The sequence below is a fragment of the Mustela lutreola genome, chromosome 11 (genome assembly GCF_030435805.1).
Source record: "Mustela lutreola isolate mMusLut2 chromosome 11, mMusLut2.pri, whole genome shotgun sequence".
In the NCBI taxonomy this organism is placed as follows: domain Eukaryota; kingdom Metazoa; phylum Chordata; class Mammalia; order Carnivora; family Mustelidae; genus Mustela; species Mustela lutreola.
In genome coordinates, this window is record NC_081300.1 from 92,830,018 (window position 1) to 92,853,864 (window position 23,847).

The following is a 23,847-nucleotide window of genomic DNA, read 5'->3' on the forward strand; positions in this document are numbered from 1 at the left end:
TCTCGCTGAATGGATGAATACTAATCTGGAGAGAGGACTGAGGAAATTTACATCATTTAAATGAGAGCCTCTATTATGCAAAATTATTATTCAAATTATGCAAACATCAGGCTGAACTGGCTGCGGGGCTGGCTGGTGGCAGACCACCACGTGGGGAGAGAGAGAACCTGACACAGAGCGAAGTGACCAGAGGGGAATGGTCCTCACTGGGATGGGTCCTTGTACATTGTTTGCCAGTGCACCCCTCTCTTGCTTAAAATACGCAAAAGTCTGAGTCATTCCCCTCAAAAATCAGAGGAAATGAGCCCCTCGGATGTTCTGACTGTAGATTAAGATTACTTATAACAACAGTTCCAGAAATTCCTGGAAGACTGGGAAGAATGGAATTCTGTCCCATCAAGGTATCTTGTAAAGATGAGATAACCTGGTGAGGGGTGGGGGAGTTAGCTTTCAGCGTAAATGGGGGGAAAGAACAGAATGTTTGCTACAATGGAGACCGACATCCATTATTATTACCGTGGATGTGGATGCCACTAATAAGAACTCCGTTCCTTTGCCATGTTTTCTTTTTTTTTTTTTTAAAGATTTTTTCTTTATTTATCTGACAGAGATCACAAGTAGGCAGAGAGGCAGGCAGAGAGAGAGGAGGAAGCAGGCTCCCTGCAGAGCAGAAAACCCAATGTGGGGCTCGATCCCAGGACCCTGAGATCATGACCTGAGCCAAAGGCAGAGGCTTAACCCACTGAGCCACCCAGGTGCCCCTGCCATGTTTTCTTTTAAGGGAGTGGGATTGAGATGTTCACCTGCTTAAAGCCTTTTAGTGGCTGTCCATTCCACACATCGTGCTGAGGCTTACGTCCCCATCATGACTGGACCCCTCTCTATTCCCCCAGAGTCTTCCTAGGCTAGTTGGTTTCCTCCTTCACTGCCTGCAGTCATACCTCTAACACCTACAATATACACAATTCCTTCCTGCCCCAGGACCTTTGTCTGTGCTACTTCCTCTGCCAGAAATGCTCTTCTCCTCTGCTTTCTGACTGGCTGCTTCTTTCTCTGGCTCCAGGTTTTATCCTCAGACAGGCCCCCTTCCTGAGCTCCAACCGAATACCCCTTAAATATTCTCTAAATATTCACTGCTAGACACAAACACACACCTCCTTCTCCCAGCCTCTACCATTTTTCTTTTCACAAAATACAATTATATACTTATTTGTGTCGTTAGTTATTTTTTCATTTACCCCACCACCACCACTAAGTTATAAACTCTTACAAGGCAGGGACTGTGTCTTTCTTGTGCATGGCCAAATTTCCGGCACTTTGCACCATGCCTGGTACATAGTAAATAGGAAGTAAATAATGAATTAACTAGTTTATTAATAATCCATGTTTCCAAGTAATTTTTGCAACTCTCCTGACACAAGAAAGAAAACTATGAGACCAGCCAGGCAGATATTAGTTATTCTCATTTTGCAGATAGACACAGGAGGCCCAGGCTCACCCATGTGGACATGAGCAGAGGGTAGAATGCAGGTCTTCGGACTGATTCAGAATCCAGGACCCCTTCTGCAGGCCACATTCCCGGGTCCCTGACGATCACTTCATTAATGCAAGTTCCATCCGAAATCTGATGAACCTTTTCTTCGGTCAGAGGGCAGATTCGTGTTTGTAAATAAGAGTGGGAATGTTCTGGGCGTCTGGGTGGCTCAGTCGTTAAGTGTCTGCCTTCAGCTCAGGTCATGATCCCAGGGTCTTGGGATCGAGCCCCGTGTGTCATGTGTCGTGTTCCCTGCTCAGCGGGCAGGCTGCTTCTCTGTCTCCTTCTGCCTGCCCCTTCTCGCACTCTCGTTCCCTCAAATAATAAATAAATAAAAATATTTTAAAAGAGTGGAAATGTTTTAAAGAATGAAGTGTTTTCAAAGGCCCTAAGTTCTTCAGAAGTACTCATTCATTCATTTATTCAAGATCTGATTAATTCTCTGTTCGGTGCTGGTGCCACTCCCATGGCTTTGGACCTGAACAAGCTACCTCAGTGAGCCCGATATGCAGCCAGCCGTGGAAACCACCGATCTAACCCCACCCCTTCCTTTGACAGACTGTGAAACTGAGGCCCAAAGAGGAACAGTCACTAGCCCAAGGAGAAGAAGACTCTGTGCCCCAGGCCCCTCATATCTATGACGGCATGTGATCCTCCCAACCATGGTGAAAGGTAGGCATTATCAGGGCACCTGGGTGGTTCACTCGGTTAAGCATCTGCCTTTGGCTCAGGTCATGATCCCATGGTTCTGGGATGGAGCCCAGCCATGAGGCTGCCTGCTCAACAGGGAGCCTGCTTCTCACTCTCCCTCTGCACCTCCCTCCCTGGGCTCAGGCTCTCTCTCTCTCTCTCTCTCACTGTTGCTTGAATAAATAATATCTTTTTTTTTTTTTAAGATTTTATTCACTTATTTCACAGACAGAGATCACAAGTAGGCAGAGAGGCAGGCAGAGAGAGAGGAGGAAGCAGGCTCCCCACTGAGCAGAGAGCCCAATGAGGGGCTCGATCCCAGGACCCTGGGATCATGACATGAGCTGAAGGCAGAGGCTTTAACCCCCTGAGCCACCCAGGCACCCCTGAATAAATAAAATCTTAAAAAAAAAAAAAAAGTAGGCATTTTTCCCATTTCACAGATAGGAAGGGGGAGACATGGCCAAAGTCCCAGGGTGAGTCAGTTGGGAATGGGTGTGATGACCATCCACTGTCCCAGAAAACCTACTCTGAGACACAGTTTAGCATATCAGTTCTTACTAAGGAGGACCCTTGGGATGAATCCCTGTGCAAGGTTGGGGAAGGAAGCAGGAGTGGGCAAAGAGGAAGCAGAGCGTGATACAGGACGAACCACACCCTCCGCCTACCCCACAGGGAGTTGCAGTACTAACGCAGTGATGTCCCCAGTGGGTCCAGATGGCCGGGCCTTCATGCTCCTCCTTGATGGGGCCTGAGCTGTAGGCTGGCCTGGAAAGGGACAGAAGCAAGGTGGCTCTCCTGTTTAGAGATCCCCGAAGGGGAGAACAAAGAGGCTGTTGGCAACATGCCCTCTGTGGAAGGGAGATCAGGATGACACATGGAACTGAGGATTGATGAGCCTCTGAAGCTTGTCCTGCATCTCACAGATGGAAGAGTAGCAGAAACAGGATCTGAACCCAGGTCTCTCTGATGCCAACATTCCCCATCCTTTGCACTATTTTTAAACCACTAGTCTACACTGCTCAGCAAGAACTGAAAAGCCAAAGAAGTTGGACAGAGAGAAGATCCAGAGACTTACTGACCCAAGGGTTGACCACCTGGGAGCCCAAATAGAAGACGTCACCCCTGACAAATGGGAAAGTTGTGACTTGGAACCAAAGGAGGGAGGAGGAATGGCGGGTTCAGATCTGACCAACCTGCTCGTGGCAGAGGCTGCTGGAATGAAAATTTGCATTCAGGGGCAGATGACGAAACCATCATGTTTTGAACTCTCTGACATGGCAAAGGGCCAAGAAGACAATCCAGCATTTGTTTGGAGCATTGCATGATGGGAAGTGCCATTAACACTTGGAAAAAATGAAATGCAGCCAGGGAGATTAAAAAACAACACCGCACTTTCTTCCAGGGACTGCGAGGACTCGGACTTGTCCCCAGAGAGAGGGAGCAACTGAAGACAGTTTCACAGATGATGATAAAATGGAACAAGTGTACAGCGAGGAAACCGGAGGCCTGAGTTCCGGCCCCAGCTCTGTACTGACAAACAAGCTGTGTGTCCTTGAGCAAACCTCTTGCCCTCTCTGAGCCTCCATGAGAGCAAGTTATAGCGATTACAGTGAGTTCTGCCTTACAGAAGCCAGACATAATATGCAGCAAAATCAGGTGGGTTTGCCTCCTAATGATGTCTTAGATTGAATTCTTTTGTCCCAGCCCCACTAAGCCTCTAGGAAAACCATTATTTCCACCGAGAAAAATGTTTATTCTTTATCTGCTTCTAAGACCAAGACCTCTCAACTTTTGTTCTTCCTCTTTTGAAGGAGCCTTAAGTAAAATATACATTTCACTTTTCTCTTTATTGTGACAGCGGCTATGTGCTGATGCATGGCCTCGGGGGCCATCCGAGCTCCATGTTGTGGAGGCAATATGGAGTGGTCCAGGAGGAGCCAGGAAAGCAGGAGAGGAAGAAGCTGGGGCGTTTCCTTCTGACCCTTCCCTGCTCCGACAACTGTCGCATACCTCCTGATCTATCAGGTGCTCCTACTGGTGGCCCCTCGCCGCTGGGTCCCCCCCGCACACACTCCCTTCCCTCCCTTGGCCCCAGCGGGGGTAAGGGTTCCCTGCTGTGCTAGCCGGCCTGTGCCATTCACTGCACCGGCATCATTAACAGGTCTTTCTACTCAACTCTCCCCAGCTGCCCAGTGAGCATGTGCCTTGTCTCTCCTGCGGGAACCCTAGCTGACATGATAGATGCTCAATAAGTACGGGGGCGGGTGGGGAATAAATGAATGAGTAAATGAATAAATGGGTGGCTGGAAATGGGAACATGTGAGGTGACAGGTGGGCTAATGACTGGTTACTAGACCATCATTTCACTGTATCTACCCATGTCAAATCATCACAGCGTACGCCTTAAAGGTGGACCATTTTTAATTGTCTGGTATGCCCTAATAAAGGCGGGGGGACTGTGAGTGGATGAGTGGGCGGAAAAGGGGCAGAAGTAGGGGAATCACGTAAGGACTGTGTTAAGGTGAGATTATGAGTTAAGGGTAACGTAAGCCAGAGAATAGGGGTCAGGGCTGCCTGGGGTAGGAGCCCCGGTGAGGCTGGGAGGCAGGGTGTGTTGGCAAAGCAGAGGGAGGCGGGATGACGTGCGAGGTGAGGTGAGCTGCCCACAGCCGTCTGCGCCGCTGCGTGAAGACTCCTCTGTCTTGTCTGCGCTGCCCAAGGGGAGGTGAGGTGACTGTGCCGAGCAAAATGCCCATTAATTACTTTGGCCGTAGGTCAGCCGGCACGCCCCACACTCGTGCCACGGACAGTACATGAAAACCGCCTTCAAGAGGCAGCGGCACCCAGACCTCAGCCTCCAGCAAGGTCAGACGGAAGGAGTCCGACCTGCCCAGCACCCTTCAAGGGAGTCGCCCGGCTCCATGGCCGTCAGAGGAAGCCATTTCTCATCCTAGACAAGCAATTCTGGAAGCTACCAGAGCTGTGGCTTAGAATATACTCAGGAGCCCCCATCTGGCTTCTTTCCATGTCTAATGCAGGCATTTTCCTCATGTGCAGAATTCCAGATTTCTACAGTACCCAACGTTTCCCAGGCTTCTGTGACTCAAAACCATGGTCACCGTGTCGCCATATGCTCATCATTGTGCATGCTTTATTATTTATCAAATGTTTTCATTTACACAGACACTCACCTAGCACCCCCGCCTTTCTCTTGAATATGTTTTCAAAGAAAATCATGCCTCAGCAAAGGAGAATCATTGAGGCACAGACTCTGGAAGCAGGCTTTCTGGATTCAAATCCTGCCTCTGGTACCCACTAGCTGTGTGACCTTGGACAAGTGCTTTCACCTCTCTGTGATTTGGTTTTCTCCTCTATAAAGTGGACATAATAACAGGATCTTATGTCTTAAGCGAATGAAAGGAGTTAAGACTGTAAAACCTTTACAAAAGTGCCCAGAACACGCACTGTTGCGAGCAGCGGTTGTTTTTGCTGGAAATGGAAAACAAGTTCTCACCAGCTACATAGAGAAGGTAGAGGGGAAATGCAAATTCAAAATTTAAAAAAAAAAAAAAAAAAAAGTCGTATCCAATTTTCTTTGTTAGAAGGAGAAATTAGCAAAATACCAGACATTAAAGCCACATTGGCACCAAGCTGAAGTTTTCTTTCTGGGGTAATGGGAGAATGAATGACATCTGAACGAGGCAGAATGCTTTCGCCCGGTGATTTAAAGCTCTGTCCTTGTGTCAACCACAATCGTGCTTTGTGCTCTATGCTGCCATCCTCTCTGGTTCCCCACCCCAGTGACAGGGCAAACGGGTCCAAGAGATGGAAGACACCCGTCCAAGGGCACAGGCAAATTAATATTGGAGCGTAAGCCGCGACAGCTGACTGTTCCTGGTGTCACACAGGTGTCTGACTTGAGCTTGTGCTGCAGAGATGTCTGCGTCCAAAGACATCCTTTCCAGAAGCATCCAGGGCTGTCTTGAATGAACACATTGATTGCCAGCCACCCTGACTAAATAAAGAGCCAGATTGCCACCTTCCCCCACGGAGGCACCTCTGTTTTAGAAATTGGGGTTGATTTTCATAATTGCCCATTTGGGCCACTTTTTTTTTTCCCCTCTTCCTGCTTCAATTCCCACTCTTGCACTTTAAGTTTTACAATAAATAGGGAGCCCAAGAAACTCTAGGACCTGCTCTTGACCCCCCCAAAAGAAGAAACTCTCTCTCATTCCCCAAACCTCCTCTCCCTTGACCTACTCTCCCCCTCACTTTGTGGCCAATAATGTTACTATGGAAAGGATGAGACCATACAAATACAGCCCAGCCAGAGAGGCTCTGGACCCAGAGACTCCGGGAATCTATATCCAACATGAATACCCGAGAACTTCAGTCCAGCTCTGTTCAATGGGCTCATGTCTTTAGGCGCCTGCCATAAAAAACCCTGATGTGTAAAGAAAAGGCTTCTGTAAAAATTCCATAAAAATGTGGGAAGTAGTCTATGTCCGTTACACAAAATGATTTGCAGGAGGCTCGAATATTTTCCTCTTCGCCAAACTGCCTTTATAAAAAAGAGCCATAGAAGGAAAGACTTATCAGCAACCTCCCAGGGGTTATGAACGCGGGTATATTGCAATCAGTGTTGCTCTTAGCCTCGGGAAACTCGATTTTCTTTGCCGTGAAAATTGCCTGCGATATTCTCCTTAGGTGTTCAAAACTCAGTCAGATGTGCATTCCCCCAGACAAAGAAAAAGTAACAAATAAAAAAAATTAGAACGCCAGGCTGGGGGGAGTGAAATCAGCGGTTGTCTCTGTGAGAGGGTGCTCCACTTACTTTCCCCCCTTCAGGGTCTGGGTTCCTGACCTGAAGATTATGAGACTCACGCGCTGTCTACTGCGCTAAGGAGGCAGGTTCCTGACCTGAAGAAACAGGGAACTGAAAAGCTAATGGTCTCTGAGCAGCTGCCTTCAGCACCTCCTCCACACATGCACGCACGGCACACATGCACATGTGCACTCTCACACACATGCACGTGTGCACACATGTACACATGCACTCATGTGTGCACACACATGCACACACGTGAACACATGCATAGCACATAATACACCCACATGCACGCATGCACTCATGCACAGGTACTCATGTGCACACCCACACTCACACATGCACTCACATGCACACATGCACCCACCTGCGCACACGCATGCACACCTACATGTACCCACACACATGCGTCCACATGCACACATGCACTCACACGCGTGCGCTCGTGTGCACACCCATACTCACACATGCAACCACATGCACCCACTTGCACACAGGCATGCACATATACATGTGCCCACACACATGTGTCCACATGCATGCATGCACTCGCACACGTGCACTCGTGTGCACACATACACGCACGCACACACACAGTCTAATGGGACAAACCTGCTCCTTCCTCTCACTAGAACCTCCCCGACCTCATCCTTAGGCCCAGTCGAGCCAGCTCAGTTACCCTTGCAACCTCAGTAATTAGCAACTTTTATTTTGCCACCCAGCACCTGCTCCTTTTCTTCTGATAATAGGACCCTGCTTCCTTTTGGGACTACGCCTCCCCAACTCTCAATCCAAGAGGCTTGGGAAAGGCCAAGACACACCCCCTTCCAAAGAGCAGTCATATGACTCAAGCCTGACCAATGAGCGTATTCCATCCTCCTGGCCATAATAATTGGCTCAACAATGGGCGTGCGACCAGTGGTAATCTAATTAAAACCAACGCCATATTTTTCGTAAGAACTGTTAGAGGAGAGGTAGTCTCTCTTCTTAAGAGCTTGCTGAGGGGGTAGGAGTTGAGCCTGGAAATGTATTGGCAGCCATCTTGCCACTGTGAAAGAAAGTCAGTGTTGGCCTAGGAAAGCCAATGCTGACTCAAGAGATAAATCTTTAGTAACTTTTTTGGAGCTTCTGGGTGTAGCCATACACAAAATTAGATCTGTCTTTAATGACCCTACAACCCTAGTAGTTACCTCAGTAGGAGAACAAAGGAAGAATGTTTCAGATACAAGAATGGTGACGCATGCACAAATGCTCTGAGGCAGAAGCATTTTTATCAAACAGAAAGAAAGCCATCGTGGCCTGGGTTCAGAGACTAATGACAGGCAAGAGTGGAAGAAAATGATTCCAAAAGAAAGATAAGGACCAGACCATCCAAGGCAGATAATAGACTAGGAATTTTTATCCAAAGAACAATAGGAAAAGTTTCAAGAAGGAGAGGGTTAGTGATCAGATTTGAATTTTGTAATATGCACAGCAGGCTGCTTTAAGGAGAATGGAATGGGGTAAGGAAGGGAGCTAGGCAGATGTTGGAGGGACCATTACGGGACTATTGTAATGGTCAGGTGAGAGAAATGGTGGCCCAAAACACAGCGGCACATGTCTGCATTGCTGCCCTTGGAAAGGCAACATAGAGGAAGGGAGGCTGGCCACCGCCGGTCTTTGTAGCTACACAATTTGAAAACTAATGCAACCACCGAGGAAGATTTGCCGCACCCAGCAGCCCGCCTGAACCACCGAATCGTGGAGAGTTAACACAATCAATAAATCTACAGTTGCTGAGTGCGAGCGCTGCTTTGCATACATATAGCAAGGAAGCAAGGAGCCATAAGCTATTTCTGCCACTGAATTCGGTCACCCTTAAACCTGTAAGAACCTGGAAGTCGGCAGACTGCGCCTGTCAGACAGGTGCCTTTACCTGCTTGTCTTTTCCTGCTAACAACCTCCAATGGTTCTTCTCCTGGCTGGCATTTCCTTTGAGTTAAGAAATGGCAGATGTTAACTGTGGAGGCAAAAGACTCCTCTGCAGGGGAAAAATTAGATACATTGCCTTGACCACGTGAACAAGGTTAACGTCATCACTGAAGGGACACATGACACGTTGAGCCTCAAGTTGAGACCCACTGGGGACACAACATCACCCACGTGGCATTTTTGCCAAAAACGTTGAACCTGAAATTAATCATAAGCAGCAATCAAACAAATCCAAATTGACAGATATTGTACAAAACAAATGGCCTGTGGTTTTCAAATACAAATGCCATGAAAGACCAAAAGGCAAGGGAACTATTCTGAAATCCAAAAGACTGAATAAAAAAGACAGCTAAGTGCCAAGTATGATCTTTGATCAGCTCCTGGTTCAAAAAGAAGAAAAAAAAAAGGCTGTAAAAGACATTTTGGGGACCACTGGGGAAATGAAAATATTGCCTGTATGGTAGACAACAGTGTTGTATCAATGTTCAATTTCCTGAGTGTGAATATTGCATCGTGGTTATAAGAGAGGATGTCCATGCTGTGAGGACTTGCACACTGCCATACTGAAGGTAAAGAGTCATGGCGTCTGTACCTGGTTCTTAGATAAACAATGATAGATGATAGATCGACAGATCCATCGATTGATAGATAACAGACAGGTAGAGAGATACATAGTATAAACAGGGCACAATGTCAGAAATGGCCCCGTCAGGGTGACCAGTAGATGACTACTGATTGCACTAATCTATTATTCTTGCAAATCTTTTGCAGGTTTGAATGACTTCAAATTAAAAATTGTGCGGGAAACTCAGTAACTGTTTAATATCCACACACAACCATGTGCAAATACAGACACACAAAGGCCATTGACACAGCATGTCAATGGTTCTGCACCAACGATGGTGCAGAACCATCTCCCCAGTGGGGAACATTGGGATAACCAAGTATCCCAGTTTGTCTAGGACAGACATTGTTAATAGAGCCTCCCTAAGAAGTGCTCCCCCTACTTATGTCAAGGGCAGTTGCCAAAAATGGAAAGAAAACATCACCATCGTCTGACTTCTGTTGTATCAACTTCTAGTCATTCATTTCTCAAACATGTACTGAGTCCCTAATGGTGTACCAGCAGCTCAGTCAGTATACAATGCTGAGTAAAGTCAACAGGGTTCCTGCCCTCATGGAAATGATCATCAAAAAAGTCATGTCTGGCCAACTATAACCCACAGGCCAGATCCAGCCTGCTTTTTGATAACTCATGGGCTAATGGAAAGAAAGAAAGAAAGAAAGAAAGAAAGAAAGAAAGAAAGAAAGAAAGGAAGGAAAAGGAAAGAAAGAGGAAAAAAGTTATATTTTTAAATGGTTGGAAAAAATCAAAAGGAAAATATAATCCTGGGACATATAAAAATTAAACGAAATTCAAACTTCAGTGTCCATCAATAAAGTTTTATTGGCACACACTGCAGGACTCATTCATGCACTGTCTCTGGCTGCGGTCCTGCTCCAACAGCATAATTGAATGGTCATTAACAGACATCATATGGCCCACAAAGCCCAAGATACTTAGTATCTGGCCCTTTGCTGAAAAAGCTTGCCAACCCCTGGAAGAAAGCCGTGTTTTCTTTTTTTTTTTTTTTTTTTTTTTTTTTTATTTTATTTATTTATTTATTTATTTGACAGAGAGAGATCACAAGTAGGCAGAGAGGCAGGCAGAGAGAGAGAGGAGGAAGCAGGCTCCCTGCCGAGCAGAGAGCCCGATGCGGGACTCGATCCCAGGACCCTGAGATCATGACCTGAGCCGAAGGCAGCGGCCTAACCCACTGAGCCACCCAGGCGCCCGAAAGCCGTGTTTTCAGTGTGGTACCCCTGGTTGCTGGAAGATGAAATAAAGTGATATAAGCATAACGGCACCACTGATGCCTCGCACTTAACAACATGCTCCACTGCTGTGTGTGGGCTATCTACCTCAGTTCACTCATCTGTAAAATGAAGACAGTAAGAGCATCTTCCTGGAGGGTTGTGTGGCTGTAATAAGAAAATGCAGGTCAAACACTTGGCACAGTACCTGCATATAGTAATCACTCAATAAACAGTAACAACTGGCAATTAATGGAGCTGATTGCATCACTGAGCTTTCTACTGACAAGCTGATGGCCTCATTTATTATCTCAATTAACCTGCTTCATGTTTCATGTGGAAATATTTCGAATGTTCAACAGAATACATGGAACATTTAATCTTACAAACATATGATCTATAATTGGCTATAAAAATTAATAACATGGAAACATTCGATCAAAAGAGACATTTTTAAAGCCTCTGGCACCCCACTTGGCCCCTCTCTGATCCCATCATCTTCCTCCCTTCCTCGGGCCAAAGTGACAACTATCCAGAGACTGGGCTTATCCTTCCCATATTTTCCTCTCTAGTTTCAGTACAAATAATTTTGTTTTCTCCATACATCACATTATTGCTTTCCTATGGTACCAAAGAGGCAGAATGAATGGTCTCATTCTGTTCATGTTCTTCCATGATTTGCTTGTCCCTTGCTTTGTATGGTGGGTCCACCCTGATGTGACCTACCCCTCTCCTCTATCAGACACCCGCGTATGGGAAACCCCCTACGGAGTCCGTCCATTCTTCTGCCGAAGGGGCCATTTGGGGCATCTTCCATTGCTTTGCCCCTATAAATGAATGGCTGTTCTTGTTTGTGTATGTCTACTAACTCACTGATTCTGCACAGCTGCATGGGAAGTACATTGTGATGGTCAGCCCCTTTCTCAGGGAGGCTCTGAAATCTTGTTACTTGCCGAAGTCTCACAGGCAGGACTCAGGACTGGGTCTTTATTCTCTGCCTACCCCCAGTCTCACCTCTTTCAAAACACCCACTTAACAGATTGAAGCAATTTCCCACTTTTCCAAAGCAGAGGACATGATCGACCCATTTCTGTTCCCAAGATTAAAAGCCATTAGCAGGGACACCTGGGTGGCTCAGTCGATTGAACATCTGCCTTCGGCTCAGGTCATGATCCCAGGGTCCTGGGATCGAGTCCCACATCAGGTTTCTTGCTCAGTAGGGAGCCTGCTTCTCCTTCTGCCTGCCTCTGTCTCTCTCTCTCTGTCAAATAAATAAATAAAATCTTTCCAAAAAGCAAAAAATAAAAGCCATTAACAAAAAAAAACAAAAGCATGTTGGCACATTCAAGGTGTGTCTGAGTTAAGTTTTGCATTTTGTGCCAAGGAGGAAGACTAGTGAAGGATTTGCAGTACTAATTGACGATAAAAGTAAAATATTTTTGCTCAACAATGACCTTTTCTAAGGGCTGTGTAAACCCGAAAGTAACCCATGAATTTTATTCACATCTTCCCTGCTATGTGCCATCAACAGGTAAATCTGTATACACAGGAACAGGCTATGTTAAGGGATGGCATTTTCTAAAAACTTCATACAAAGTAACCCTTGGGGGAATCAACCCTTTAAAAAGACAGAAATTGATTTTAATGCGGGGCGGGGGGGGGCGCACAGGGTAATATGGAAATCAGCAATCAAACATGTATGAATGATGATGGGAAAGAAATTGCTTTTACAAGTCTAGGAATCTATCAGGAACCAGACATCTGTCACCTCCTGAACAGACTTTAATTTTAGAGTTTGCTTCCTTTAAAATTCTTTCCCCTTCTCTTCCCATAGTTAGACGGATTTCACATATGCTTGGGATTTCACAAACTTGGTCTTGGTAGATGTGATATCTAAGAATATCTGAAGCCTTTTCCAAGTTGCTGTGGAATAACGCTTGTCTTGTTCTCTGAAACCAAGCCTTTGGGTTTTTCTTACTCCTCGTGGCTGCTCTTGTGACGTCAGGTGATCCTCAACTGCATGTCTGCAGACATGAACTGACCCAAGCCTGAGTATCATTTCCAGTGGCATTTAGCGGCTCAGAAATCCCCCAGTGCATCACGTTTCAAACTACAAATGTGCCTATGCATCCGCTGGTGATCTTGTAAAAAATGCAGGTTGTGACTCAGTAGGGCTGAAGTCGGACCTGAGACGGCATTGCACCCCGGGTGGTGATGGTGTCGGTTGCAGACTGCACCTTGAGTGCGGAAGCTCCGGTGGGCTTTTTATTCTCTCTTTACCCCCTCACCCCACCCCAGATCCATTCTCTGCCCTACGGACTCCAGCACCTGGACACCTTGGCTCTCTGGTTTACAGGTGAGTTGGCCGATGGAAGGTGAGGTCAACGGATTGAGCCAATGGGAAGCAACAGCAGGAGATCAGAGTGTCATGTACTTAACATGGAAGAGGACTATGTAGGTGTGATTAAATTAAGAGTCTTTTTTTTTTTTTAGATTTTATTTTTTTATTTGACAGAGAGAAATCACAAGTAGGCAGAGAGGCAGGCAGAGAGAGAGAGGAGGAAGCAGGCTCCCTGCTGAGAGAGAGAGCCCGATGCGGGACTCCATCCCAGGACCCTGAGATCATGACCTGAGCCGAAGGCAGTGGCTTAACCCACTGAGCCACCCAGGCGCCCCAAATTAAGAGTCTTGAGGTGGGGAGATTATCCTGGTTTATCTGGGTAGGCCCAATATAATCATTTGGGTCCTTATAAGTGAAATAAGGAGTCAGGAATGTCAGCATCAGATGTGACCAGCTGTTTGTGGCTTTGAAGATAGAGGAAGGGGCCAGGAGGCAAAGAGTGTGGGAGGCCTCCTCTAGAAGGTAGAAAAGGTACGGGAGTGAATTTTCCTTCCTCCAGAAGGAATGTATCCCTCCTAAACCTCAGCTGTACTCCAGTGAAACCCATTTCACATTTCTGACCTCCAGAACCGTAAGATAGTGAGTTTGTGTTTTTTTAAGATTTTAAGTAATTTCTGCACCCAATGTGGGGTTCAAACTCGCAACCCCGAGATCAAGTGTCGCATGCTCTACCAACTGAACCAGCCAGGTGCCCCAAGTTTGTGTTGTTTTAAGCCACTATGTTTGTGTTAAATTGTTAATGCAGCAATCAGGGATCCAGCGAAGAACAAGACAAAGTCCCTGTCCTCTCGGAACTGACATTCTAGTGGAGAAGAGAATGAACTAACAAATAAACAGAGCAGGTAACTGGAGGTAGCGACGTGCTGTGGTGAACACAAGACACAGGGACATAACAGAGAGTGTCTTGAGAGGTCTCCACTTTGCTTAGGGTGGCACAGAAGGGTATTTTTGGACTGAAATAGAAACGACAAGAAGTCAGCCGTGTGAAGATCCGGAGGAAGAGCATTTCAGCAAAGAGGATCAGCACGTGCAAATGGCCTGTTGCTGAAATCGACTTGGCAGATGTCATGAGTACATGACTGTAGGGAGCTCCCAGCATGGACAGAGGCTAGAGAATCACACAGAGCTTCACAGCCAGGGGAGGTACTAACCCCCTCCAGGGGAATTTGGTAATGCATGCGGGTACTTGTGGTTGCCACAGGGACTGTGGGCACCACTGACGTTTACCAGGTCAGGTCCAGGGATGCAAAATACTCTAAAATATGGAGAAGAGGAGCAACTTGGGTGGCTCAGCCCTTAAGCATCTGCCTTCAGCTCACGTCATGATCCCAGGGTCCTGGGATGGAGCCCCACATCAGGCTCCCTGCTCAATGCCCCAGAAGGAGTCTGCTTCTCCCTCTCCCCCTGCTTGTACGCTCTTGCTCTCTCTCACTAGCCCACTCTCAAATAAATAAAATCTTAAAAAATAAATAAATAAAATAAGATATGGAAGAGAGTCCCATGCAGGGAAGTTCTGTCCACTCCAGATGCCCCGTAAGGAACTGGGATTTGATTCTGAGCATGATACAAAGCCATTGGAGAGCAGAGGACCATTGGAATCCAAAGCCTGTATTTAACAGACCCGTCTGTGGGTCTGACTCGAGCTGAGGGGGTTATAAAAAGAAAGAAAATCTGAAGCCATTCTCAGCCCAGCTGCTGGGACAATTAAGACCAGCCCCACGTGGCGGCTGATGTAGAGACCCGATGCTAAGAACGCGTTTCCCGAGCTGGTGCCCTCTTTCCCCCACCCTGAGAATTACAATCACAGCAAGACCAAAACCACAACTCCCAGCCCAGACAGGTATATCCCGCACACACCTACGGAAGAGTAGCTAACAGAAAGGGATCCTGGGGACTCAGTAATTCCAGCCACCTCAGTCAGTTATAGAGAATTCGGTATCTTTATTCCCCTGGAGGTTGCGGAAAGATAAAATAAAATAAATTAGAAAAACAGAGGTTTATTCCTAAACTCAAAACAAGACAGATCCAGAACTAAATAGAAAAAATGTTGGGGCGCCTGGGTGGCTCAGTGGGTTAAAGCCTCTACTTTCAGCTCAGGTCATGATCTCAGGGTCCTGGGATGGAGCCCCGAATCGGGCTCTCTGCTCGGCGGGGAGCCGGCTTCCCCTCCTTCTCCCTCTGCCTGCCTCTCTGCCTACTTGTGATCTCTCTCTCTCTCTGTATGTCAAATAAATACATAAAATCTTTTTTCTTAAAAAGTCAAGCGAAATGAAGAGTTCACAGAAAGGCATAAAAATGCTCAGCCTCACTTTCGTGAGAAATGCAATCAGAATTACATCGAGCTATGATTTTTTTACCCACCGGGCAGACAAGGTGCAGGCTTGACAAATGCCAAGCAGATGAAAGCGTGAGGCAACGGGCTGCTAGGGATAAAGCAGGTTTAGCCTCACTAGAGGACAACTCAGCATTACCTGTCCTAGTAAGAAGTATAAGACCCGTTGGAACCAGCACTTACCCATGGTAGGACATGTGTTCAAAGTTGCTCACTGTCCTTGGGGTATGATGGGAAACTCTCCGTGGGAGAAAGGCGTGGAGGGCTATTTCCCTGTGTGCTCTACTGAACCTTTTTATTTTTTAAGATTTTATTTACTTATTTGACAGAGAGAGATCACAAGTAGGCGGAGAGAGGGGTAAGCAGGCTCCCCACTGAGCAGAGAGCCCGATGCGGGGCTCAATCCCAGGACCCTGGGATCATGCCCTGAGCCGAAGGCAGAGGCTTTAACCCACTGAGCCACCCAGGCACCCCTCTACTGAACCTTTTACGTTTTGTTCTAAGTGAATGTGTTACCGATTCAAAAATACACAAAATTCCAAAATTCAGAAGGGCCCTAAACCTCAGGAGGGGAACCCTATAAAAACAAAGTCATGTTGGTGAATGGGTGTAGAGTTTTGGTTGGGACAATGATAAGCTTCTGGAGATGGACGGTCGTCACTGCCATACAACAGTGTGAATGCATGTGAGGCCACCGCACTGTCCACTTAAAGATGGTTAAAATGGTCAATTTTATGTTTTGTGTATTTTACTACGACAGAGTTAGTCTGAAAACAAATGAGACCGAATTGCACACGAGATTGAATCATGAGGCCACATTCAAATGCTATCATTTCCAAGACTCAGCCACACTGATGAAACTCGGGGGCTCAGGCCACCTGAATTCTCCATGAATAGCCCTGCTTGAATATAGTGTTATCATTCTTAATAAAGGAACTTTGTTAATTGTAAAGCTAAACTGCAACTTTTAAAAGTTTTTTATTTATTTAAGTTATCTCCACACCCAACACAGGGCTCAAGTCCACAACCCTGAAATCAAGAGTCACAAGCTCCTTGGACTGAGCCAGCCAGGCGCCCTAACTAAATGACGATTTAACTTTGCTTTGTGCGAGTCTATGAAAACGCGATGCAGGAAAAAAAAATCCTTGCCCCAACGACATGAATTTGATTTCTCCCTTAAAAAATGTGATGTTGGTGATGATTACAGAGTGAAATGGCTCGTTCCAAACCATAATGTACACTCTCGATTATACGAGGAAGTCCCAGCAAAACTGGCCTAGATTATCGAAAATAGTGAATTTAGACATCAAGAACTGAACGGTTAAAAATGCAGTGTATAGATACACAGAGAATGGAAACACTAAAACATGTAAACATGTACTCCATTTTGTTGCAAAAATGTGTCCCAAAAGTGCTAGAAAGGCCATCCATATGAATCACAATACAGAGAATCATTCTCCTTTGTTCAGTGATGGAGAAGCAAGAGTTGAGCAGAGAAACAGCTATTGCTTGCAAGTTCATTTTTAGAAAGAGATACACACACACACACACAAACACACAGGTTTCCCCACTGGTCAGGAAGAAGCTCAAACGACCTCCACCACTGAATTCTAATTCCCCTCTAATCCACTCCTATGTAACTTTCACTTGACATTAACAACCTGGACACTGTCTACTCCAGTCCAATTAGAACTATCTGCCTCCCTCCAATTAGACCCAGTGCCTCGAAAGTGGGAACAGTTAGTTCTGTTCATCCATTCCTCGGAGACTAGGCCCCTTGGGGTGTGGATTTCATCTTTGCTGAATGGAAGAGAATCTGAAGCCCAAATCCCTGCCAGTCCAGTATAACCATACAGTCTTATCAGGTAGCGAGGACTTCAAATCTGCAATCCCTTTGTGCATACGCTGCCGGCAGGCTTTATCGGGCAGTATCACTTTCTCACAACCTTCATTTTAGAAGCGGTATTTTATATCATGATGTCACTTCAGGATTTCAATTGTCTGACCTCAAATGACATGAGTATCAACTCGTTGGTAACTGCTGCTATTGATAAAACAGCAAATCTCTATTTCAGACTCATTATCATTTCGCAAATTCAGTTCTTTGGAAGCATCGCCAGCTCCTGGGCGGGAAATGGCACCTGCAGTGAAGCCATTCACTCGAGGTCCTGACGGTCCCTTTGTGTGGCCTCTCCCAGAGCCAAAGCGAATGGCTGCATGCAAAGCATATATGTAGCAGTGCCCAGCAATGAGTAGGGACTTTCTTCAGAAGCTTTTTCACTGACAAGATGATCGAGTCCATCCAATCCTCAGTTCTCCATCCACAATTGATTTGTTACGGGAATTCCCGCTTTGTCTCTAATCCGCACATTTTCTCGGGGCTTTCCTTGTGCGTGGGAACGAAGAATGTTCCTTGTGCGTAGAACTGGAAGGCTCTTTCACAACACGTAAAGACAAGATATTGCCGATGCCTTCTCAAATACGTACGGCCCAGGATCTCAAGAAGGATTATGGGGAATGAGGCATCTCCAGGCTGGTGGCGCACCCAGCACCACCTCTGGAACCCCAGAGGGTCACCAGCACTGCAGCACAGAGGCCCTCCGTCTGTGGAAGGTTACGTGCCCCTGGGAGAGACAACGGAGCCCCTCCTCATAATCCTCATCGTTTGGAAGTGGTTGTCTGATCTGTGCCTTTCCTGCTGTGTCTGAGCAGCCCGAATCTTCAAGCACTTTCTGCATCCCAGTGGAAATCTCTGCTACTGACCTGTGCAAGGTCCAGCTCCCACTAGGACATCACCCTTGGGAGGGTGGCCACCATGTCTGTGCCAGTCATTGCTCGGCCCGAGTCTAGCACAGGGGCAGCATCTGGCATTGCCCACAGGCTCCCTATTTTGAATGGCTAGAGGACTGGTCTCACGGGTGAAACCAGCCAAACCTGACGGATACCTGTTGAGTAACTCGGCCAAGACCAAGAGGACAATAATATTTCACAGTGTAAATAAGTAACATAAATCTCTTCTTAGATTTACAACAGAGAACTGAGAACTTATTGCATTACTTATAAAACCATTTCTTTCTGCCAATGTTCATGTGGCGCTGTCAAAAGCAGCAAATGGACTTGTTTACTTGTGGCCTAAACCTAAAGGGACGAGGGGTGCCTGGGTGGCTCAGTGGGTTAAAGCCTCTTGCCTTTGGCTCAGGTCATGATCCCAGAGTCCTGGGATCGAGCCCCGCATTGGGCTTTCCGCTCAGCTCCAGGAACCTGCTTCCTCCTCTCTCTCTCTGCCTGCCTCTCTGCCTACTTGTGATCTCTGCCAAATAAATAAATAAATAAATCTTTAAAAAAAAAAAACAAAACCTAAAGGGACAAGACAGTGTCCTGTGGTACACAATTTACTCCTACGACCCTCTTCTATCATCGGCACTCCACAGCCCCGTCGGGTACCATTTACATTGTATGTTTCCTGATTGTTTCCTGTTATATTTTATAGACATACTTTCTATTCGTTACTTACTCCTAAGTTCTTGCAAATAGCATCCCCTGCCTGTCTCCCGAAGCTAGTCAGAGTGGGCACTGAATGAATGCCTGAGGAACTGACTCATGTATTCTGTATTCCCAGTTACCTTCCAGATAAGAGCTGCTAAATGTCAGCATTTGGCTAGTGGAAGAGGTTGAGGGACCTATCATCCCGGTTTTTCCTGGACATTTCCAATGAAGTAAATGACTAATACCATAAAATAAGAAAATGGTTTTATTCCTAATTTTTAGTTCCCATACAGTTTACAAATACACGTTTACTCTGATAATACGGCTTTGCAACTAGCAATGCAACTGAACTAACACCCATAAATAGAGGTGGGGAGACAATTAACATCCACTAATGTTTCTCTACATAAACTATTCTTTTCATGTCATTTTTAAAAAAAAAAACAATTGCAAACAGACTACATAATACATGGGCAAAAAGGCAATTAAGTGAATCTCTCGAAACACTAAATGTATAATAAACAGTGCATATTATCAACATTTACATGATTCACATCAAAATGATGACATCCTAAAACGTATTCCTTTTAAAGGATAGATTTATCAATAAAATATTACATATCTTTTAATACTCTGGTACAATACTTCATATACTGCAGGAAAATTAAATGTAGGTCTAGTCATCAGCTTAATAAAGGATCCTTTTCCATTAGCTTTTATTAATAAAAGAATCACAATTATGTCATAAATAAACAGGCAAATTATTAATTACATGATTTGAGGTTTAGGATGAAAACTTGTAAAAATTAGTTTGATATACAGCAAAGTTATACAACACACTAAAACCAACTGTTTAATATTTTTGCCTTGTGTGAACTGCCCATAGTGAAAAAAGAACAAACTTTTCAATGATAGAAGAAACAATAAACTGTATTTTCAGGAGGAAGAGGGAGAAAGGTTTCAACAACATTAAGGGCTAATACAGATTCTAATAAAGGCATTCTGAAATCAGGGAGGCCATGTGCTTGCTATACAAAACTTTATTCCCCCAACAACATACAGAAAACAGAAACTGCACTGGGTGTGTCCTTATGTCTACAGTCTAAATTCCCCTCATGGATTAATAAGCTACAACAAAACACTTCACAATTGCATACCTTTCCACATTCCCCCAAACTAGAAATAACCCAGGATGTTGTATGAGTTCTTCAGATCCCCAGTAAAGGTACCCCTAAAAAGAATCTTGATAATCTTCTTGGCTGTTCCAAAGCAACTGGGCTCCATAAAAAATGCACAAACACCAAGAAAGTCAGACAGCAATTTTCTCATGCCCATTTTGCCACCTCTGAAAAGTCACTGATTCAATGGGAGAGAGGATCATGATTTTCAGGAGGGTCATCCACTGGAGGTGAGGTGTCTTTATATTATTTAAAAAAAAAAAAAACTCTTAGGACTCTGAAATTTGGCTTTTTAAAAAGAAACCCCAATACCATGTGTCAGATAATTTCTTCACCCCAAATATAAAACCCTATGCTTATCATTTTAAAATACTCCACCAGCTACAGGATATTGTGCAAATTTAATGTCTACCAGCAACCCAGGAGCAGACTTCTTCCCTGTATCTATCACACCTACTTGCCAGGTAATCTGATCAACCTATTCAAGTTCTCACCACGTGCGGGCCCCGCACCTCTGACCTCCTCACAAACCTCCTCTTTGGAACTTCCATTTCCACAACTTTTTTAACACCTGCACCTCCAGCTCCCCACACTTTCATCACCCCTCTCCCCGATTCCATCTCGTGGAGAGGAATCTCAGATCTGAGACCCTGCAATCCCCTCTTCACCGGACACATGACAAACCTGAGCAACCTAGGGGCTACGACAATCTTGTCTTGGCAGAGGTTTACATAACATGATAGCTGGCTGACTTCGTGGAGGGAAATCTAAACGAAATCAATGTCCTGTAACAAGCAAAGCTAGCCTAGATCAGGCGATTCTGTTCTGAGCACGGAGTAACTCCATCTTAAGCTACAGGCGGAGACATTAATGCAGCAGGTAAATTTGTACAATCAAACCCTTGTATGCTGGTGAAAGACTTTGCCCTCAAAGTCCAGAGTCTCAACTATAGCACAAAATCAAGGCAAAGAAGGAGAATTCAATGCGACAATGCAATAAAAGGAGCAGGATTCAAGAGCCCTGTTGCAAATACTGAACTGGAATCTCTCGCTTTACACGCTTGACAAGAAGACAGTAGTCACTGACATTCCCCTTAGAAGGTGATTACCTCTGGGCCATACCAGTGTTCTAAAGCCATTCTAGGTTCACTGGGTTGGGGGGTGGGTGTTGGGGGGAGCGTCAATGTGCATTTTGTCTGTGAAAATGGCGGCGGAGGCAGTTTCCAAACTACCTCAAGACTTCACAGGAGGTAAAGACCTCAGAATCGAAGCACTTGCGGGGCTAGACCGGTCGGGAGCCAAAGCAAGAAGACTGCGCAAGGAGACCATAACCTAATGGCCAAGCCGCCATGGCACTTTATCGTCTTTACAAAGTCAACCAGTGATTCTTTCACTGAAACACACTCACCGAAGGATGATTCCACACACAGGGCAAAGAGGATGTCTTTGGAGAAGGCACTTCAGGTAGAACGGTAGCAAATCCTACTGCTTGACTAGAACAAAAATGAGCCACTGCTAACTCAGTCAGAGGGGCGGTGGCGTCGGACTGAACCCGCGCACGCGGGGAGGAAGCGCCACCCTCCGCCGGAGCCTCGGGGTGGGGTGGTTCTGCTCAACACAGCCCTCCTTAGAGACCAGTTTCCCAAAGCGCTGGTTCAGAAAATATGCTCAGAGCCAGCAGAAGTGGAAGCTTCTAGAAGGCCCTCTATTTGTTAGTTTGACTTCCAGCTTACACCAGCAATCGCAAGCAGCTTCCACTTCCGAAGGTCACGAGCAGCTTCTCCTTCTAACCATTGCTGTTCTCGTGTGGCACTGCTTCTGACAGCCCATTACTCTGGGCCCCCCCCCCCCCCCGTGGATCACACCTCTCCGCTCCATGCCTTGGTGCCATCCCCCTTCCCGAATCTGGGCTGGCCCTGGGATGCTTTAATCACGAGAGGGCAGTGGAAGTTCTGGGTTTAAGTCTTAAGCAGGCCCGGCCATTACTGCTTGATACCCTTGGGAGTTCTGAGCGGCCATGTAGGTGGCCGGCTACCCTGCTGGCGGGGCCACTTGGAGCCATCGCACGCAGAAGGAAAGGCCGGGGACCTGCAGAGAGAAGCCCACCCACCCTTGACCACACGGGTAACACCGGCCAGAGGACAGGAACAGCTCAGAGGAGCCCAGCCCAGGCTGAAGAACAGGGAGGAGGCGAACACGAGAAGTATTGTTTCAGCCGCTGCGCTTTGGGGTGGTTTGTCACCAACAATCGATAACCACAACGCTGGCTGGTTATCCACACATGCGCTTTTTCTCCCCCCCAAATACGAGACAATGACTCAAATGAAAAGAAAACGTGACAACCATTTCCCCACCACATCCTTCTCAGCCTGGTCATCTGCTAAGAAGAAAACACATCTTTTCTCCCAATTTTCCATGATTCTTTTTTCCCATGATTTTTTAATGGCAATGCAAAGGTAGATAGTCGACCTCTGACAGGCTGAGGCCACTGGCTTAATTATCATTTAGCCAAAAAAAGAGGCCATCAAATGAATTATCCACTACTGGATAAGCAATGATAAATGAAACTGTTCTCACTCCCACGGGATATTGTCACCTTTTCCAAAACGTTTTTCCTCTTATAAAAGCCCTGTCATCCCTCACAAGGAGAAAAATAATTGAATTTTTAAGGTCATAAAAAGAAAAGAAAATGCCAATAAGTAGAATTTGAATCACCATCATCATTAAAATATAAAGCACAATTAACGGCTTCCTCAATTTAAAATAAAATTCTATAAAATATAACACTGTCTACATTGTAGAGATGATTTCTTCTTATCTGAGGAAATGAGTAATTGGTAATCAGGTATTGTCGAGTTAGAATATAGTGGTCTTTAAATGGTTCTGAACTTTGCTTATCCAAAGGTAGTCAACCACAACACAAGCCTTCCAAATTCAAATTCATTCTTCGCATGTACTTTCTTGCATCTGTTCTTGATCTTTTCAGGGAGAGGGTAAAGGTCCACATCTGGGGAAGAAATAAGCTAGAATTTTTAAGGAGCACACATCTAAAAGTTTCTCAAAGGCATTAAACCATTTTCAAGTGCATTCAAATCTTCTAAATGTACTACCCATTGAGATGGGAATTTCAACTTGCAACATTGAAACTAGGAGTTTCCAACATCCCTCACAACCTGGGTCGCTGTCTATAGAGGTGACTGAGGGAGGAGACATACTAGGGACAGGAGATGCCAGAGACAGTGCTGGAAGGGATGTGGAGGTGAGAGGGAGAGGTGCAGGCCCAGGGAGGCCAAAGCCCGGTCACACAGCCAGTCAGGGGCCAAAGGGGATGAGAACACAGGCATCCTGATGCCAACCGGCCAGAGCTGTCCCCTTGCCTCCCGGGTCCCCAAAGACTGTCTCCGGCACAGCTTGGGTCAACCGACTCTAATACAAATGGAAGGTACAGTGACCCCTGCCCTTCCTCACCCACATCAACCGTCTCTCTGCCCCTCACAGAATTAACTCCGAATTTGGTTTCAATCCTTAATGAACTCAAAAATAAATCCAACTTAGGAAAAAGGAGAGGCTG

At 45.9% G+C, this 23,847-nt stretch overlaps 1 protein-coding gene and 1 long non-coding RNA gene across 3 annotated transcripts in view; one reads left to right on the top strand and one right to left on the bottom strand.

Annotated features, from left to right (window-relative positions):
• Positions 1–2,050: 2,050 nt before the first annotated feature.
• Positions 2,051–4,266, top strand: LOC131811685 (uncharacterized). The gene is made up of 3 exons (XR_009346071.1): positions 2,051–2,206; positions 3,630–3,883; positions 4,086–4,266. It is a non-coding gene; the product is annotated as an uncharacterized LOC131811685 (long non-coding RNA).
• A 15,080-nt stretch (positions 4,267–19,346) lies between these two features.
• Positions 19,347–23,847, bottom strand: part of PTPN11 (protein tyrosine phosphatase non-receptor type 11) — an 87,786-nt gene continuing 83,285 nt past the window's right edge. For both annotated transcript variants that reach the window (XM_059139098.1, XM_059139097.1), the window contains exon 16: positions 19,347–23,283. The gene's annotated coding sequence lies outside the window, so the exon portion shown is untranslated. The remainder of the gene's footprint in view (positions 23,284–23,847) is intronic.